The sequence below is a fragment of the Palaemon carinicauda genome, chromosome 4, assembly GCF_036898095.1.
Source record: "Palaemon carinicauda isolate YSFRI2023 chromosome 4, ASM3689809v2, whole genome shotgun sequence".
Lineage (NCBI taxonomy): Eukaryota > Metazoa > Arthropoda > Malacostraca > Decapoda > Palaemonidae > Palaemon > Palaemon carinicauda.
The window spans coordinates 92740812-92762450 of record NC_090728.1 but is presented as its reverse complement, the minus strand read 5'-3'; the positions used below and the strand labels follow the sequence as shown (position 1 = coordinate 92762450).

At 44.9% G+C, this 21639-nt stretch overlaps 1 protein-coding gene across 1 annotated transcript in view; it reads right to left on the bottom strand.

The window, feature by feature from the left end:
* LOC137640061 (recQ-like DNA helicase Blm) overlaps window positions 1-21639 on the bottom strand; it is a 394741-nt gene that overhangs the window by 230098 nt on the left and 143004 nt on the right. The gene's annotated exons all lie outside the window — the stretch shown is intronic.

The window sequence follows — 21639 nt, the reverse complement described above, 5'->3', positions numbered from 1 at the left end:
CCACTAGACTTTTAGCGAGGATAACCACTTTGATTGGAGGTAGGACTTCAAAGGGGACTGGTGCTGGTGGGCCAATTTGTATAAATAGCTACAAGTTTGCATCGTTAGGAAAATTACACATTACTTCCAAATTTGTCATTTGTTCCATCACTAATACAAACCAACGCTATTTGCAGGGGATGACTTACCCTTTTGGAGGGTGGAAGTCCGTACCAACAGGCTTTTTGGCTTTGACCCGAGGTTTACCCCTTTATGTGTTTTGCACCTTGCTAAAATGCTATGAATGGTCTGAGGCCTAAGCACGCTGTGTGCTTATGATACTAGCACTGTGACTGATCCAAGTAAAAGTTCTCCGTGTCATCGGATTATTCAAAGGGTACCATGGACGTTACACAATCCCACCCCACCAACGGGTACAGGGACGTAACAAGTATATTTATCTATATCAGGTTACACAAGGGTAATGGTTTTACCTGCAGTCAGTGGAGCTTGGCTTTCTAGAGTATCGTAGGTGCTGTTACCCCACAAGGTGGAAGGTGAAACAAAGAGCCAATCATTCTCTGTCATTCATCCCAGACTTCACCATGGTAAAACTCTGCTCTCCCTCATATGCTACTTGTCCATCAAGGAACCCGAGGTTTTAAACCATTTATTGTATAGCCACCACAGGATCCATGGAGAATGTTTCCATGTTCCTATGGGTCACGTCTTGCAGGGAGTGAGCGGTGAAGGTCATGTGACGCTTCTACACGTCCGCTGACAAGGCCTGCATCCTAGAGTAGTCTCATAAACGCTAGGGCGTATTCCTGCCCCTAATGTTATGAGCTCTTGGTCTCTTCTAAGAGTAGAAGGATAAAGATTTGATGCTTGGTCCATGACCTTGCGAATCTGAGTCAAGAACGTGTTCTTGGTGATCTTCCACTTGAGTTTCCCCGAGCTGACAAAGCTTGCTAACACTCGGGGAAGAGCTCTTTTAGTTTATTTGAGGCAAGACCTCTAGTTTCTCTTTGGCATAGTAACTGTTGATCTGGATCATTGGTCATGCTATGGACTCCCAGACCAAAGTGTTCAGATTCTGGGATCTGACCTGCCAGAAGAGAGGTCGAGCATTACCTGGCCCATCGTCGTGAATGCAAGACATTAAGGGCATCCCATGGGGTTCGCAGACTCTCTTGGCCGAAGCCAACAGGAGCAGGAGACCTGTCATCGATGTCAGGTGAACATCTGCTGCGTGGAGTCCTGAATCGAGGTCTCCACTCTGACTAAGGGTCTCTAGGCTCGAAACTCCGTATGCGATGCTGACATAGAGGAAAGGTTAATTCCTTTTGGTCTGAAGGCGAGGCTCAAGGTCTGGCGGTGGCCTTTCATTGCTAAGACCGCTAGAAGCTTTCCTACCGAAAGTAACCGAGGAATTCCAATAATGCCGGCATAAAGGTTTCGAGGGAAGGGATTTCCACTTAGTCCACTTAGCCTGGGTGGCCAAAGCCAAAAATCTACGAACGTATCCAGGCATCCTCTTTGCAACCTGTTGCGGAAGAGACTCTCTGAGAGAGGAGGAGCTGGATAGTCTCCAGGCATGAAGTAACAGCAAAGATACTGCTTCGTTCGTTATGCATGTAGTATGAGATTTTTCATAATTCTAATCATCCTTTACATTTAGATATTCCCGCACAGTTCCATTCTGTTTGGATTACTAGTCTAATAGTCAGGCTTTCTCTATCATGAGGCTCAATACTACGCAGTATTCTAGAAGTTTTATTCCAGCTGTGACCAAGTTGTGGAATGATCTTCCTAATCTCGTAGCTGAATCAGAATAATTTCAAAAGTTCAAACTTGGAGCAAATGGCGTGAGCTAGGCAAGACAAATCTTGCTGGAGAGACAAGTTTGATGGCCTGCTCTCGAAGATCAAGGGCGGGTGATGGATGAATCCAATACCTGTAGGATCCCTTAGGATCTACGTCAGTAGGTGAGACGAGTCTTCTAACGAGACAAGACCAGACTGCTAATGATAAGGCCTGCTCTGAAGGGTAATGGCAGAGAATGGGAAAACCCAATTCTTGTCAGAGGAATCCCCTGGAGGGGAGACCAACCAGGAAAAGGAAGATTCTCTCGCAGATGGGAAAGGCAACCACCGTTTGCTCCCGCTGTCTGCAATTCTTCCAGCAAGCAAGAAGATTGTTGCACAATAGCCGGTAGAGGGACTATTCCCTCGGCAGGGGAGCAGATGAATCCCTCTCTTTGCTGGAAGAAGCCTTCAAAGGGAAGCCAATGGGTGAAGACTTTTCCACAGACGGGAAAGACACGATCAACATCTGCTGCTGTAGTTGGCGGTACTCCCCACAAGCAAGAAGATTGTTGACCAGTGATTAGAGGGATTCACCCTTGGAGGAAGAGTTCCACCACCTAGAAGCAAACCTCTTGGCTGCACACACTGTTTCCCATCCACGAGTTCCAGCTCCTAGAAACAAACCTCTTGGCTGCACACACTGTTTCCCATCCACGAGTTCCAGCTCAAGTTGAAGGTTGACGTCGGTTGTTGTCTGAGAAACAAGCCAGAGCTCAAATCTGAGTTCCCCACAAAAGGGGTGATACCCATTGTCCGTAGGAAGGTTACCCTCATCTCTGGGAGGTTTAAGAGATAGTACCGTTTGGACTTTGACCAGGGCTCAAAGGTCGAGTGGTACAGCATGGCAAACACCCCTTTTCTTTGATGCAGCGGGAGGGAGAGTTCAATCTGCGGATGGGCCGAGAAGGTCGACTCCTCGGTGAAGATTCCATTTGTCAACCATCTTCTCGGGTCCGTTTCCTGTCCGAGACCAGCGAAATATGGGGGATCCTACTCGTGCTCCTATTCAGGTCCCAGGAGAAGCTATATTTGAAGGAATCCAATGGGGGCTTGATGAACTCGAGTGAAGTGGTGACTTAAGAGACGTAACCACTGCCAATTGGAAGTGCGTCTCGTAGAGGGAAGATTCCTGTCATCCTCCTCATAGGAACCCGCCAATCTACCGAAAAGACTTCTGCATGACGATAATGAGCGTATCTAAGGGTACCTGTCTCTGACAAGGAAGCCGGGGTATCTCTCAAGATTTACTTCAATCCTCCGATCTTGGTAAATTCAGGGTGAAGTTTCGGTGGCAATGAAAGTCAGCCAGCGAGTCTCTTAGGATCAGTCAGTCATACTGAAGTCTTTGGAGAATGAAGCTGGTCCTGACAAACTAGGTTGACAATAGGACAAACCTTCTCATGAGAACTTCTAGAAGGTAGAAGATACTTCCTCGATGACGGCATTCCAGAATCTAGGAGTAAGAGTCCTAGTGGGCGAACATGCCCAGGAAGTCCTGTGGACTAACTGCTTGTTTGACCGTATGCCTTCTCCTTGTCGAACAGTTTGAAAAACTAACCAGTTCCAGGAGAAGAGGGCGAACTGGAGAAGAGGCTAGGAGACCTCGGTGAAAACATATACAGTAGTTCTGTCCAAAGACCTAACGGCTGAGACGAGCGTACAAGTGGATGTTCGGAACGCGTAAGTAAGGAGAGAATCACCCTCACACTTCCACAGGATGGAGAAAGCGAGAAAGTGTATTTTCTCGTAGCTGAGCTACAAATTCTCTACCTGTGTTGGAAAGAGATGCATACTCCAAACTTGTAGGAGGGAGCCCATCACGGGGCAACCTCCTCGAGGATGAAAAAAACAGGTACCTCTTAGATAAGAGCATCGATGATGTCCCCAACATCCCTTCCCGAGCCATGATCAAGAGGCATTTTCTTGATGACGTGACGAACAAGGAAGTACACATCTACAGTGATGTTCTCAGGCGATCACCTGCCAGCTTTCACCTTCGTTAAAGAGTGGTAAAGCACAAGTGTCAATTTTAATGCTTAATACCTTTCTCGCCTCTGAAAACTTGTTCACGCAAGTACAGTACTGTAGACATGGTTCAAGACTGAGTCTTTGCCTTCTTGAGGGGCCACTGCCAAGTCAGATAACCCATTGATGATCCTCATCCAGGCCAAGACCTACCAGATGTGCTCCAACTCCTGCTCTACCTACAATAACTTCGGATCAGCAGCTCTTGAAAGATAGTCATTGCCGTCATCTAAGTCATCCACCCACAAGATATCTCAGTGTAGGTCGGTGTCGTCCCTTGCACGATGGGTGTCATTTACTGCCGCCCCTGCATGGTTCGGAGATGTTTGTTTAGGACCATCTTGCGAAGGTCCTGATGTCCTTGCCAAAGACTTGAGCACAGTCTTGACATTCTTCAACTCCTGGGGAGGAAAGAATTCCTCAAAGAGTGAAGGTCTTGAACGATCTTCCTTTCGTGCCTCACCCGCTGAGGGAGAGACGTCCTCCCATAAGGGTCTGGATATTGGTCGTAGTTCCGGTGGAACCACCTCGATAGGAGCCCCTCCCAGAGACTTCTCTAAGAGGGAGAGACTCTTGGCTCGAGAGATGGAGATGAGATCCTACTCGCAGAGGAGTGGAAACGAAGCTGAGCCTCCGCTTCGATGTGTCCTGTGCAAGGTTGTTTTCATTTAAATCAAGTGATCTAAATTGATTTAAATCAGAGTAAAAAAATCATGATTTATTCAAAATGAAATTTACATCAGAAATTACCTTGGAAAAAAGAAAATTTCCAAAACTAGTTACTACTGTATAAGTATTGCAACAAATGACCAAAATCCTAGTTAATAGCTAAAACATTTCGGGTAAATTTGTTGTTTTTATGAATTGAAGTTATTGTTGCAACTATACAAATAAAGGTCTCAATTTTTTTTTTACAGCATTAATAAGAATTACAAATTTTTTTGCTAGTATAGAAACACATGGAGAAGTCCTCAATATATTTTTATTTTTATTTCTGATTTAAATCAAATCAGATTTTTTTTTAAATGATTTCTTTCAACACTGGTCCTACGGTTCAGCTACTCGTTTCCTCTACGGGGGAGAGATGGAAGATGCCAAGGGTTCCTGAGGAGGAGGGGACTGTGGACTTACGTTTGATATCAGCTGGAGATGATGACTTTTCCAGTGGAATCCTTGGTGTACTGGTCAACAGTAGAGGTAGAACACCTCCAACAATTGTCTGGTGGACTGCTCTGACCAGGACGTTGAACCAAGGTTCATTGTACACTGCAGTGCCAGCCGAATGGGCCCCTAAGAGGATCAGAGCTGATGGTTTATGAAACGATAGGACAGGGTTTCTACCGGGATCAACCGATGATCAGAGAGCGGTGTGAAGAAGCGGATGGCTGTGGCTTTGATGGTTCCATCCCACAAGGGAACAGAACAGGGCGGCTTTCCTGTTTGGGTTCCTTGGGCTCCTTAAAGGTAGGTTCTTCCCAAAGGAAGGAGATCGTCAGGAGTTGTCCTTCCGGCGTGATGTCTTGGACACCCTGGCAGGAGAGCAGTGATTGTGGGTCGATCTGTAAGAAATAGAAGACTAAGCTCAAACGGTGAATGGTGATCTAAGTCTGTCGACTAGTGCTTGCGGGATGAAAGAACGAGGGGAAGAACCCCTACGAGGCGCTGGCAAATGGTGAGTTGGCGAGTGCCGATGACCCGACAAGCAACAATAAGCTCAAGAAGGAGTGTAGGGGCAACTATCTCTGATCTGAATGAGATTGCCTACAGTCTGGCGAACGACGGACGGCTGGTGAACGCCTATGTACTGGCGAGCGGCGAGCAATAGAACTAAGAACTGCTGGTGAATAATGAGCATCTGGTGTTCCCAGGCAGTCCCCCATCCAAGTACTGATTAGAGAATGACGAGAGACTGGAGAATGAGCTGACAAAACATGAACACCTAGCGAGTGATGAGCAGTCAGAGAATGACAAGTGACGGGTGAACATCAAGTCAAAGAAGAGTCAAATAAGCAGGCGAGTGTCGAAAAACACTTAGGCTGTCGAAGAGACTGTTGATGATGATCTCGCTTTGGCGAGAAATTGAGGCGAGTTACGAGGTGACTAGTGACGCTCTCTAAAAGAAGGACAATCTCAGCAAGGGGTGAAAGTCATGGTGACAAGTGACAAACAAGCGAAGCATTCCTGCCCCCCCCCCCCCCCCCCCCCCCCAGCAGGAATAAGATGATTGCCTGAAGGCGAGTGGTGAACAGCTGACGAGTGATGAGCATGAGCCTGACAGTAGCGAGATAAAGTCTTGCAATCTCATGAGGGGGGGAAGGTAACAAGGCGATGAGTGACGATCATCCAAAGACGAAAGACGAACAGCTTGCGATTCACGCGCAGCTGGCGAGTGACGAACAGCTGACTAGAGATGTGAGCCCAAAGGAGCAGCACGACGGTCCTAAACAGGGTTGAAGAGATATCTCCTTACCCCATGGGGGCAGAACGTCCGGTGGCGAGGCGTAATGAAATCTGAAGTCTGATAAACCCCTGAAGAGAAACGTATGGGTGGTTCCTCCGGAGAGCGAACCTGTCTGACTGATTCAGAGGAGAAAAATGTAGGTTTCTCGAAGGTCTCAGGAACTGAATCTCTACAAGCAGGAGAGACTTGCCTCAGACTTAGCTCCACCCCTGATGGAAGAGTCGGCTCAACATGGGGGAGAGCGAAGTCTTTGGCGAAAAAACTGCAACTGCTGCGATGAGAAGTAGCTGTCAGTCATTCTCCCCCCCCCCCCCCCCCCCCCCAGTGGGTAGATTGCTAAATAGAAGCTGATGAAGGGAAGTTCTCCCTCAGAAGGGAGAGCAGCCCAACACCTGAGGAGATTAACTCTCCCTCGGAAGGAAAGGTTGTCCAACCCCTAGAGGCTGACCTACAGGCAGTGATCTCTGCTTCCTGTCAACAAGCATTGTTCAAATTGAATGTCTGCTAAAGTGTTACCTGTGAAATGTAACCGAAGTTAGTTTCTGGGCTTACTCTAAAGGGATCGCCCGACTGGAACACCCGAAGGAGCCCAGTATGCCACAGCTCTCATTCCTATCCCCTCTTGGAAGAGACCTCATCATTGTAAGGGAAAGGTCGAAGTCAGCGTGCTAACCAGGAGTTGCCAAAGGCGCAGAACAAAACTGTGACGCTGCAGGGACAGCAGATTCCACAAGAACAAACGGCTCTACTCTTCTTAGTTGGCTGTCTTAGCCGAACAAAGAAGTACAGCATCGCTGACAGATTGATTGATTGATTTGAGGTTTTCTGGCATCCTGACATCTAAGGTCATTGACGCCGATATCGTTTATTGTGAATAAAAAACAGAATATTCAAGATGTCATTTTAAAAGTTAAATATCTTTCAGAAGACCTGTTTCTGAAATAAAGCTAAATATACCACTTGAATGGTAGGACACATCAAGTCCAAGAGACTTGGCCATCCTCACCTCAAACCTCAAACAAATATCTATTTCTCTCACTACTATATGTGGGGCATTCGGTTGACAAATGCCTCACTGCTAATGGAACCAAATAGTCGTCACAATATGGTTGATGTTGGTCAGCCAGCAAAAACTCATGTGTCATCCCGAGTGTGACCAATGCGGAGACGACAAAGAGTAGTCTCCCACTTTCGGGGCATCCTGTTATACCTCCAAGGGGGATATAACATTATTAATTTCTCTCATTTTATTTTCAAGTAAACTATCATAATGCTGTTGTCAGTTATCATAAATAGAATTCTTAATTGTATGTAAAAAATCAGTACAAAGAATGGGATACTTTCTTGGTAGCAACTAAGCTGCAGCACTCTTTGCCAGCGAATCTGCCTTCTCATTTCCCGACACACATACGTGTGCCGGAACCCAGCAAAATCGAAACTATTATTCCTTTCATGCCAATAATTAAAAGCCACTGTAAAATTTTTAAAACTAAAGGATTATTGGAATTGAAAACTTTTCTCAACAGCGGTTAGTATGCCAAATAGTTCAGCAATAAATATAAAAGATGCTAGAGGAAGTACACCTCTACAATTAAAAGCACTACTATATACTCCAAATCAAACGCCAGCATCGGATTTGGAGCCATCAGTTTATATAAAAGTTGATTCCCTGTGTTCTTCAACATGTTCCATAAAGAGCAACCAGGCTTTTAAGTCAGTCATGTTCTTTTTTATACCAATAAAATATTTACAAAAAGATATATCTGGTAATTTCCATGGAGAGGTTTATGATATCCTACATGGGCGCACTTTATTTCTACCTACAGTATATCTAAACTTTCCACTAATGTTTTACCCGGAAACCATAAGGTTGAGGAGATTTTGGGTGCAAATCAAAATATCTATAATGCCTTAAAAGGTTTGCAGTCTAACAAGCTAAAGATTCAGGGAGTCTCTGCAACCTAACCCAATACCGAACAATTCAAGACATCCGGTAAAGGTCTAAAGGTAACTCTCCAGCAGCAACAAGGAGGCTTGGGATAGTCGAAGTTCTATAGGCTCCCGTGGACAATCTGATATCAGCATGGTGTATAAAGTCTAAAACTTTTAATCAGCTTGGGGTGGCTGAGGAGTATATTTCACACCCGTAACTAATTTTTGAAAAAATCAAGGCCATGCATAATTTCAAGTTTTGCGGTCTGCCCCCACGACGTATGGGACAAAACTTTTAAGAGATTCAGGGCCTCAAGGTATTTTACTTTCAAGGCTTTCAAGTGGAGAACCCATGTAAGCCTACAATCAAATATCAACCCTAGAAATCCAGCTTCACATACACATGGGATCCGTTGACCTTTGATGTATGTATCCGGGTCTGGATGTACTCCCCGAATAGGAAAGAAATGGACAACTACAGTTTTACTTGTCGAAGACGTAAATCCATTCATATCAGCCCACTGGATAATTTTGACTATTAAGAGTTGTAGATTTCTCTCGACCATTGCCATTCTAGCTCCAGCAAATGATACGGAGAGATCCTCCACAAGTAGTGTTGTGAGAATAAACCGAGGAATGACTGAGAATATCCCATTAATTGCTAGTGCCAAAAGGGTTACACTCAGCACACTACCCTGAAGAATTCCCTCTTCCTGACATTTCACCTCTGATAGAGTTTCTCCCACTTTCACTTGAAAAACTCTATGTGAAAGAAATGATGGAATAAACAATGGTAGCTCTCCTCTTAATCCCAATTCACGAATGTTTTTAAAAATGCCATATCTCCATGCAGTATCATATGCCTTTTCAAGGTCCAAAGACATTGTTACACAGTGTTGTTTGGAAGCATAGGCTTCACAAATAGATGATTGCAGTCGTATCCACACATCCACTGGATAGGTGATACAATGCCCTTCTTTTCCAGGTACCATATCAGTCTTGCATTGACCATCTTCTCTATGATCATACATAAACAAGATGTCAGTGCAATAGGTCGGTAGTTTGCAACTAAGAATTTATCCTTACCGGGTTTTAAAAATGCTAAAATAATGGCAAGTTCCCAAACACTTGAATAACTATGCTCCTGTCATATTTTGTTAATAATGCTTAAAATAAATAACTTTGTATTAACAGGTACATGTTTGATCATTGCATATGGAATTCCATCGGGTCCAGGATCTTTATCATTACAAATAGCAAGTGCAGAATCAATTTCTTTCAGTAAAATGAAAATTGTATGACTTCTCTTCCTGTTGCAAAATTTTAAATTTTCTTTTCTTCAATGCTCCTATACTGATGACCAGGAGCTGCTTCACACTTGCATGATACATTTGAGAAATGATCAGCCAAGGCATTACTAACCTCATTTGCTCCAGTCACATACTGACCATTTACCTTCAACACTGGTGGTGGGTTGGGGTGAATTTGCCTGATATATTTTTCACTTTCCTCCATACAGAAGATGGCAGTATTCTACTGTTAATGGAGGAAACAAAAGAAACCCAAGACTGGTGCTTAGCCTCTTTCATGGCATGACGGAACTGTGCTCTACATTTCTTGTATACTGTATAATTAAATTCTCCTCAGTATGGAGTCTGTGCAATCAAGTTAAAGACTTTCTCGAGGCTTTGTGCAGGGTAGTTAGTTCTGAAGACCGCCAGGGGACTGGTCGTCATTTGAATAACTCTGTTGTTTTGGGAATTGAATTAACTCCTGCTGTATGAAGGGTTCCATTCAGTAAGTCTATGGCATCATCAATATTTTCAAACTGTTCTGCATTCCCTTCAATTTCGATTAGCTCACGAAATCTATCCCAGTCCGCCTTGTCAAGATTCCATTGTGGCGTTCTCTGTAAACATGGACCATTATTGGTGTTTATAATGATTGGTGCATGATCACTAGTATGCCAAACATGTAATGACCTCCAATCGAAATCGAGAAGGCAATTAGCGCTTGCGATTTATAGGTAAATGCACGACAACGTACCTGTCTGGACATGAAAGTGTGTGGGCTCTCCTGTATTAAGGAATCCGACATCCTCATTTTCCACAATTGATGATATAATATTGCCCTTTGTGTTTGCTAAAATATTACCCCATAAAGGATGTTTACCATTCATATCTCCCAGTAAGAGAAAAGGTTGAGGGAGTTGTTGAATGACCTCTACTACATTATCATACAAAATATTATCATTTGGAGGTAAGTAGAGAGAGCATATTGTATATTTTCTCCTTAAATCGATTTGTACAACCCCTGCCTGCAGGGGTGTATGAATAGACAAAGGTATTTGAGGAACATCTAGACGAACGTACGAGACTTCCGGCATGGCTCCCTGCTTGTTGATTATATGGTGTTCTATAGCTAACATACTTTCGAGGACAAGAAGTGTTAGCATCAAGCTTACTTTCTTGTAGACATACAATTATGGGGGAATGCTCATGAATTAGGAGCTTAAGTTCCTAGACCCAGACAATTCCATTGCAAAACAAGGAGAAAACTATGAATTATTTCTGGAAGACATATTGGATGAAGTCTTCCCATTAGCATTTTTTAACCAAACATTATTACCTGTAGGGGTCTTTAGAGATGGTTTGAATATATTGGGTTTTACATTTGTCTTTTTCTTGTGTCCTTTTGATCTATTTGTGGAGGCAGATGGTAGGCCTCAACTTGAATTTATGATTTATTCAAGTTATCTTCCGGTTCATTAGAAACATCAACGGATAAAACGTCAAATCTATTTGATATAATAAGTAATGTTTCTTATGGAGGGGGTGAGAGAGATGGAGGTCTCTCTCTTTTACGATTAATAGATAGTGAGATTCTAGGTTTTTGCACCTTTCCCATTACAGGTGCATCAGATAAGTTGGTTTTAAGTGGAACCTCCATCAAATCAGGCAAGGACATAGCCTGAGAGATGTTTGTACTATTTTTTGTAATGGTGGATGGAGGCTGTACAGAAATGGGCAATGCCCTAGTGTTAATACACTGTGGTAAAGCCTCAGGAGGTAATATGCATACCTTGTCATTCAGTATTTTATCAGATGGTATATTTCTTTCTCTAGAACTATTGGCAGTACTAAGTGAATTTGATTTTATTGCCTTAGAATAGGTATTTGATTTATTTAATAGTCTTTTGGCATGTCCCACATTTATATGTTCTAAATTAGATTTGTTGAGGGCAGCTTCTTCCAACTTATAAAGCTTGCAGCTCTTGTCTGTGGATGTATGACTTGAGTTCCAATTTAAACACCTAGCTCCGAGTGCACATTCTCCATGGTAAGATTTGGAGCAAATAGCACACATTTTCTCATTTATGCAAACTTTAGGAGGGTGTCCAAATTTAAAACAATTAAAACATTGCAGTGGCTTCTGCTAGAATGGTCATACTTTAATCATTTCATTTTCAATAATGATATGGAACGGTACATCAGCATCCTGAAAAGTAAGGATAATCACTGATGTACAGTACCTGGGACCGTGTAATTTCCCTACATTTAGTGGACACATGGCCAGTATCTCCTACTCTGTAAATTCATACAGATCTGTTAAAAACTACTCCCCTTCTATAGCTAAAATTTAGCTGGGGTTTGACATCTAACTTAATATCACCAATAGTTGTTTTTAGGTTATACAGTATTACAGATTGTGTGCTCGATTTGGCATGGATAAGGTAACTATTTTTTCCAAAACGAGATATATCTCCCGGTGCAATAGTTCCTACTCTTTTTTCAAATTAATTTGCATATTTTGAAATAATTCCCTGTAACTCCCTTTGATTCAGCTACAAGCCACATTGGTGGTTTTGGCTTTCTCTGGGAAGGCATAACTAAATCAGCGTCTTTTTCAAACCAGTCGGCAGGCCTATGCACATCCAGATCCTTTGGTACCTTATCACAGAGAGCAGCCATCACATTCAAGTTATTAATTTTAATACTATTCATGTTACTTATTGAATTTAATGCTTCATCATAACTACTGTAAGATATCCATGAATTCCATTTTTCATCTTCAAATCTCATCCTTGTTTCTTTTATACATCCATAGCACTCAAATGCTTTATATAGATAATCCTAGTTTGTCTCTATTGGAATTTGAGTAACATGAAGGATTCAAAGTTTCCTCATGTTACCCAAATTAATCGATTTTGGGATATCAGTAGAATGGTCCATTCCAGTTCCAAAGTCATCAACAGAATTTTCCCCAATCAAATTAACAGGGGTCATCAACAGTGCCGGGGTGGAGTCAGCATATCCAGGGGATGAGGTATCCGTGTTTGAATGGTCCCTAGTTAAGGGAGGGATCTTCTTTTTGGTTTTTGTTGGTTTACCTGTTTGAGAATATTAAGAAAGTATCATGCATTGGAAAGGAAATTTGCATTCTCCACTATCGGCACAATGAGAGTATAGTTCCCAGATGGTCCACTCCATACAGTACGCGGTGGATAGCACCAAAACAGGTATGGAGACACAGGTGTTAGTTGAACCCGCCTGTTAGGACTGAGACGAAGAAAATATAGAATCATCCTCCCAATTCTGTAATGATGGCTTCTGGCCAGATTAGTTCCGCCAAAAAGATCAAAACCATCTTTGGGATGACTGAGATCATTCAATACTCTCACATAAAGCTTTGAATGCAAATACCTCCCAACCATGATCACTATTCCCAAACAACTAAGCAGGCAATAATAACAAATGAGGTAATATCCATGTAATTTAAATAAAATAAATTAAATGAACATATACACACATATATATATATATACATATATAATATATAATATATATATATATATATATATATATATATATATATATATATATATATATAGTGTATATATATACACATATGTACACACATATATATATACAGTATATATATATATATATATATATATATATATATATATATATATATATATATATATGTACATATACATACTGTACATACATACATACATACATATACAGTATATATATATACATATATAAATACATATTATACAGTATATACATATATATATATATATAAATATATATATATATAAATATATATATATATATATATATATATATATATATATATATATATATATAAATATATATACACGCACACACACACATATGTAATATATATATATATATATATATATATATATATATATATATATATATATATATATATATATATATATATAACGGATTTTGAGCGAAGCGAAAAATCTATTTTTGGGTAAGATAGCCATGTCGTCCTGATGGAAGTTCCTTAAAGGCAGCTTCCTAGGGTATATTACAACTACGGCGATATTCCCAGAGAATTTACCTTCAGGTACCCAGAATTCTAACTCCTGGAGCGAGTATCCCTAAAAAAGACCTTAGGGATATCGTAAATATCAGTGGACGTATTCTTGACACGCCTCATAGCAATCTATACCCCGAATAGAGTTAACACTTCGTAGGGGTCAAATGGCAAGAAAACGAAAACGATAAGAAAGGGGGGAGCCGTTCGTAAGGCATCTCTCCTCCCCGTTTCGAAAGCGTGCCCTGCGCCGCTTGCGGCGCCATCTGTATTCCTTGTAGCGATACACGAGGTGCTACAGATACTGTATGTAGGGAGGGGTCCTACAACCCTTTTCACTTTTTTTTTTGAAAAGGAACAGGGCGGGTCCATCAGGACGACATGGCTATCTTACCCAAAAATAGATTTTTCGCTTCGCTCAAAATCCGTTTTTTGGGCTCAAGCCATGTCGTCCTGATGGAAGTATACCAGAGCATTACTGTATCTGTGGATTCTCAATACGTGCCGTACTCCTCAGGAATGTTTCTTAGTCAACTCGACTGAAAGACCTAAGATGTTACCGTTATACATCTTTTCACTAATCATAAGCCATGAAAGCGCTTCCTGCCCCCTACAGGGAGGAGTCCCACTAGACTCTAGAAACGATCGAAGAGTACATATACCTATGTATGAATCACTCGCCAGCCAGTACAATATAGTGGTCTCACTCTATATGAAGTAAAGCCTAGTCTTACGGGACTACAGCATCCAAGGGAAAAATCCCGACCAGCACCCTGGTCGAAGTAAAATTAGACAAAAAGGTTATATCTGCGTAGGATTAAACTTGCTGCCACCACCGTCCTCAGAGAGGGGTGGAGTCCTTTATGCTAAGGAAAGTATAAACCAGTGCAACAAGGCTTTGCATTAAGGAATAGGCTATTATAGATATCCCCGATTAATATACATAGGCTAAATGCTCAACAAATAACATGAAATCAATATAGGTGAAGGAGACGCAAGGTTCCCGAGAACAAGTTTATTGAGTAACAATAAATAGACATGGTCACCATAAATATGTACATATGAAAGGTGGATGACCAACAATTTACACAAGTACCGTAGTGCATGGATGGATGGTTATCTGAAAGAAAACAAATATGTCACTTGCCACATACCCCGGTATCAAAGTTAACGTCCATGTTACTACTTTGCTGACAATAGCGTTAGCAAACACTTGGCACACCTGTCTGTACTTGTGCTACCATCACCATAACGCTGGAACAGTCACTGTGGGCTCTCAGAGCCTTCACTACTAGTTATATCAAGGCATATAACTAACCACTCACCCAAGAATCAAAGTCCCAAATGATTCCACTGTTCCTCGCAGAGTTAAACAGCAGGGTTAACGACGCAACCAACTGCTACCACAGACCTCTTTAGCTGCTCCACTTGCTTAGCATAGTGGCGAAAGAATACCCTGGAAGACTTCCAGCCAGTGTATGAACGAAGGTGTTCAAAATCCATGAAGTTAAAGAAGTTTAAGGATGAAGCAACTTTCCTCGGATCATGACCTGCGGGTGAACTGTCAGGATCCGCTCTGCGAATAAAATATGTAATTTTCGCCCTAAGCTGATTTAAAGATAAATTCGAGCCCGATGTTTCTCCTCTGAATAGTTGGCCCCCATGGAAGTCTGAAGTTCTACGAAGATAGACCTTTAGGCATTCTACGGGACATAGAGATGCATCTTCTTTCAGAGGGCAGATTCTCCAGGGACCCCACCTGTTGGTGGGCAACTCGTTCTTAGCGAGAAACGTAGGGTCCGGAAACAGGTTCAGTTCTCCCCCATCCAGGAACTGAACTCGGCCCTCCTCTCTCGAGAGGGCCACAATCTCACTAACTCTGGCCCCAGAAGCAAGGGCAAAAAGGAAGATCACTTTTTGAGTCAGGTCCTTCAATGCACATTCCTCATTATCCAGTAATGAGGCAAAATGAAGGACTTTGTCTAACGACCACGAAATAGGCTTTGGAGGAGCTGATGGTCTAAGCCTAGCACAGGCCTTCGGGATCTTATTAAACATCTCGTTAGCGAGGTCTACCTGGAAGGCATATAGAATGGGTCTTGTCAGAGCTGACTTACATGTAGAAATTGTGTTAGCCGCCAGCCCCTGTCCGTGGAGGTGAATGAAGAAGGATAGGCAGAACTCTGTAGAGATCTCTTGTGGGTTCTTGTCTTTGACAAAGGCTACCCATTTCTTCCATGCAGATTCGTACTGCCTCCTAGTAGACTTACACTTGTATTCTTCCAGGAAGTCGATGCTATCTTTTGAGATTCCGAACCGTTTCTTCACCGCTAGGGAGAGAAAATCATGAGCTGCAGGGTTCGGGTTTTCTGTAATGAAGCGTAGACAGTCGACTTCTGGACTTGCTGGGACAGAACTGGGTCCGGGAGTGATAGAAACTTCAGTCGTAGTTCCAGAGCTAGAGGGAACCATACACTGTTCGGCCACTTGTGGGCCACTATTGCTGCTACTCCCTTGAAGGATCTCAGTTTGTTGAGGACCCTCAACATCAGATTGTGAGGGGGAAACAGGTAGATCCTGGACCATCTGTTCCAATCGAGGGACATCGCATCTACTGCTTCCGCCAAGGGGTCCACGTATGGGGACACATATTTCGGCAGCTTCTTGTTGTCCTTCGTCGCGAAGAGGTCTATCTGCAGTTCTGGGACTTGTCTCAAGATGAAGGAGAATGATCCTGCGTCTAGGGACCATTCTGACTCTATCGGAGCAACCCTGGATAGAGCGTCCGCGGTCACATTCCGGACTCCTTGAAGGTGAACTGCTGACAGGTGCCACTTCTTCTTCTCCGCCAGTCGGAATATGGCTAACATTACCTGGTTGAGAGGTGGGGATCTCGATCCCCGCCGATTCAGACATTTCACTACCACCTCGCTGTCCAGTACCAACCTTACATGGATCGAGTGACGTGGGGATACTTTCTTCAGGGTAAGAAGCACTGCCATAGCTTCTAGAAAGTTTATGTGAAAAGTCCCAAATAGCTTGGACCAGGTCCCTTGCACTTTTTTCCGATGGGAGTGACCCCCCCCACCCTACCTTTGAGGCGTCTGTGTGGATTGTCACTGACGGGGGGGATGGCTGAAGAGGTAGAGACCTCTTTAGACGACTGGCTTGAGACCACGGTCTGAGAAGAGAACGTAGTCGAAGTGGGACCGGTCTCTTCCAAGTCCCTTCGCTCTTTCGATGCAAAGGTTCTCCATACTCCCGCTGCATCTTTTAGCTGTGCTCTTAGCACTGGGTCTGTTACTGATGCAAACTGAAGAGAGCCCAAAACCCTCTCCTGTTCGCGTCTTGATATCCTCTCGGAACCTAGAAGTCTCCTGACAGACCCCGCTATTTCCTTCCTCTTTGACATCGGAATGGAAAAACGGTGTGACACTAGATCCCAGTGAATTCCCAACCACTGGAACCTCTGAGCTGGAGAAAGACGAGACTTCTTTCTGTTGATCATGAAACCTAGATATTCCAGGAACTGAATCACTTGTAGGGAAGCTTGCAGGCATTCTGCTCTGGATGCTGCCCACACCAACCAATCGTCCAGGTAGGCTACTACTTGGAACCCTTTTAGGCGTAACTGTTTGAGCGCTGCGCTCGCAAGCTTCGTAAAGATCCTTGGGGCTATGTTTAGCCCGAAGGGCATCGCTCTGAAAGCATAAAGTTTTTGTTGTAGCTTGAATCCTAGGTAGGGGGAGAGACGGCGACTTATTGGAACGTGCCAATATGCGTCTGACAAATCGATGGAGACGGTATATGCCCTCTTGGGCAGTAAGGCCCTTATGTGTTGTAACGTTAACATCTTGAACTTGTGGTTCACTATGAACTTGTTGAGTGGTGACAAGTCCAGAATGACTCTGAGTTTCCCCGAGTCTTTCTTGGGAACACAAAACAGCCTCCCTTGAAACTTGGACTTTACCCTCCGGATCACCTTTTTCTCCAACAGATCTTGGATGTACTCCTCCAAAACGGGGGTGGAGTGTTGGAAAAATTGAGGGCACTGGGGCGGAGTACTGTACCAACTCCAACCCAGTCCATTTTTGAGAAGGCTGTGGGCCCAGGGATCGAAGGTCCAGCGATCCCGGAAATACTGAAGTCTCCCACCTACCGGCGACACTTCACTTTGACTGTCCTGCAGTCTTGCCTCCCTGGCCGCGACCACCTCTGAATCCTCGTCCCCTAGAGGGGCGTCTTGCCGAACCTCTGGCTGCCCCTCTGGGTCTTGCACGAAACGTGGTTGATTGTCCCTCGAACACGGGATTGAATGCCGGGGAAGCTGATGACATGGCTTGGGGTACCCATTGGAAGGTGGTCGGGGTCTGGGCTACCAGTTGTGGTACCGGAGGCAAAGCTGGCTGCTGCTGCTGCTGTCTTTGTGGTTTGAAAGGCTTGGCTGGACGGGAGGAAAACCTTGATTTCTTCGCCTTTCCTTTCGGCTGAGGGCCCTCATCCGGAGAAGACTTCCTTTTAAGGGACAGGCCCCACTTCAGGAGAAGATTGCGGTTCTCAGTGGCTGCCTTGTCCACGACCTCTTTGACCACGTCGTTGGGAAAGAGATCTTTACCCCAGATGCTGGATGAAATGAGCCTCTTGGGTTCATGCCTCACTGTGGCCGAGGCGAACACAAACTCCCTACAGGCCCTCCTTGCTTTAACAAAGCAATAAAGGTCCTTAGTCACCGTGGCCAGATGGATCTTGGCCATTACCATGAACATCTCCGGCATCTTGGGGTCGCTAGCCATCGTCTCCATGTTGGTCTGGAGAGACATCGAGGCTGCCAGGCGCTCCTTAGTGTCCAATTCCCTCCGTAGGAGGAATTCCGACAACTTGGGAAGGTTTTCGCCGAACTGCTGACCAGCAATGTCGGCGTCCAACTTCCCAACCGAGAAAGTGAGGTGCACCTCCTTCCAGTCCTTATTGTCCAGCGGCAATGCCAACGAAAGAGGTTTGCATTCCTCCAGAGATGGACATGGCTTGCCAGCTTCAACCGCCTTCAAGACGGCCGCGAACCCCTTTTGCATAAAGGGGAAGGCCCTAGCCGGGGAGGATACGAAGGAGGGGTGCTTCTTACTCAAAGCGGCAACTTTAGAGTTTGAGAACCCCCTCTCCTTCAATGCAGCTGATAAAGTGGCTTGAGCCTTGGAGTGATCCCGGATAATCACCTCCTTTGGTTCCGTCTCCTCCTTCGAGGCCGGCTCCTTCTTCAAACGGACATAACAGTCCGGGTAGGCCCCTCTACTGGGCCAGAATTCCACCTCCTCAAGGGGAATTGATCCCAGTTTCTCCGACATGACGATCTTCCCAATCGTCATCGGCATGTGCTCGGCATATCTCCACGGGTTGGCATCCGAGCACAGAGGAAGGTCCTTCACGTTGAGCTTCTTTGGAGGTCCACGTGATGCTGTGATCTTCTGCATCTGGAGCTCCAAAGTAGCGGCCTTCTGATTATTCTCCCTCTGCATCTGTTGGATCATACCAACGATGGAAGAGAGAGCCTGTCCTAGCTCTGCTGGAAGAGCGGACGAGGTAGAGGGGATAGGTTCAGGGACCTGAACCGGCACGTCTGAAGATACGGGAACCTCTTCCTCCACGGCAATAGGATCTCGATCCTCCTCCTCGCCTTCTGCGAGGAGATCCTGTTCCGCACGATCGGACAAGTCAGACATCTTGTCGTCCAACTGGATGTCCTGCATAGCATCAGCGACATCCTCCTCCACTGGGATCTGGACGAGAGGGATCTCCGGCCGAGGCTGGGGAACAACAACATCAGCGGAAGCCTTGGGAAAAAGATATGCCCTCATCTTCTCATTAGGAAGATAAGGTCCAGTGGTGTTTTTCTGAAAACCCCTTACCCATAAGCGAAGCTTCTCCCTCGCTGCATCTCTTGACTCCGCCGACCTAGGGGATTCAAAAGCCTCTGATAGCAGGTTAGTACATACAGCACATACCTGCGGATCCCAGTAACGATGGTCATCATTGGAGGCTGCGCAAGCAGCGTGCCTCCTACACGAGACATGTCCGCAAAAGTTCTTACTACGGACATTGCAGAAGACACTATCACACTTCGGATGCTCCTCCTGTAAAAGAAGAAAGATTTCCATGAATATCAAGTGAATTTCAATTCACATGTAACAAATGAGTATTCACCAAGAATAAGGGAAAGACACCTACTTGTGAAACCCACACAAACACCTGTGGAAGCCCACCAGCCAAAGTCACATAGTTAGTCTTTACTAGAATAACCAGAGAGCATATTTCCAAAGGGAATTAGGTGTAGCTCACACCTAAGGTAAAATTTTTACCATTCCGGCCAGGGATGAAAAGAATTCTCTTTTATCCTTGTAAGGCGACACCAAGTGAATGCACAAGTAACACAAGTAAGATAGAAAAGACAGTGTTGTAACCTACTATATCATGGACTCCCTTGGTTGAATACACCACCAAAGAAAGGACTGATACAGTACCTGAGGGTGGTGTGCCGGCCGGCCATTGCCGGTCAGCACCCCCCCCCCCCCCCGATTTTCGAAAGGTAGATCTCAAGTACACAACAACAGATCACCCTTATTGGGGAGAACTCCAGATCCCATGCCTGAACCGGCCGGCAGTGGTTGCCGGTCCGCAGCCACCCGGTTTGCATTGCATTGCCGGCCATCATTCTTAGTGGCCGGCTAACCGGGCAGTGTAGCAGGCCGGCCGGCAGCAGTAAGCAAACCTTGCCGGCTGGCCTCCACACCAGGCAGCGCTCGGCTGCCGGCCCCACTGTAGTGGCCGGCAGATGAGCAAGAGACCGGCCGGCAAAGGTATATAACCATCGCCGACCGACAGCAAGAGAACTGGAGAACACCCCTCCCCACCGACGGCCGGCCTGTAGGCCGGCAGACGGCAAGGACAACACATACGAAGACAACAGAATGAATGCCGGGCTAAGAGGCTATGAGTCTCTGTGCCCGGCACCGAAAGAGTGCCGAAAGGAAGGGAAGACACTAAGTCAGGCTTCCTAACCGCTGCTTACTGAATCTACAGACGGCAGCGATGGAGGGACCAAGAAAGGACCGGGCAGCACTCGAAGGAAGGGTCTCTGCCGGTCGGCACACTCTGCCGGCCGACAGGAGACCACGTCAGTTCCCCATCCTAACCTAGGCTAGGTACGGATGCGGACGACTGACACAAAGGAACGGAAAATAGAAGGGAAGGACAGAGGGTCCTATCCAACCTTGCCTTGGTTAAGGGTCATTCCCCACTAAGACAGCTCATCTCAGCCAGAGAAAGACCCGAGGGGGAGGCCGGCACTACTGGCTGCCTCCCTAAAACCACGGCAAGGAAGGAATTGCTATTCCAGAAAAGAGAACATATCCCGAATCCGGAACGGCAAGAGGACAAGTCTGAGGGGTCACCGAGCGAAGGGAACACTACTGGAACCCAACAAGGTGGACCAAGGGGGATAAACCCCGTATGCCCGTGTCAGTCAGCAAGGGAGACTCTGCCCCATGCCAGACCAACCCGGACTCAGACTAAACACTGTTGTACTGTCCCCCTCTGAACCAATTCAGATGGAACGGGAAGGTACAGTACTACTCCAGCATAGATATATTTGAAAATTAACTCAAACAAACCACTAGAGTTAAGCCTAGGGCTTAAACAGAGGGAAAGGGTTTGCCCCTTCCCCGAAGAGAAGGGAGCAAACGGGGAAACAGATAATATTATAATGACCTAAGACAACCTAGCCTAGGCACTAAGAGAATCGATTACCTAATTCATCGAAACTCACACCAATACTATCTTGGAAGGTACTCGAAAAGGGCTTATATGTATAACGTTGCCTAACGCTTAAAACAATAAAATCACAATTGGAAGACTAATTATCATGCAGGAAGTACATAGGCCAACCGCTAGCCTACGAAGACTAGTGTTGGCAGCCTAGGCAAAACTTCGCCAGGCACACTACTAACGCATCATAACAGAATT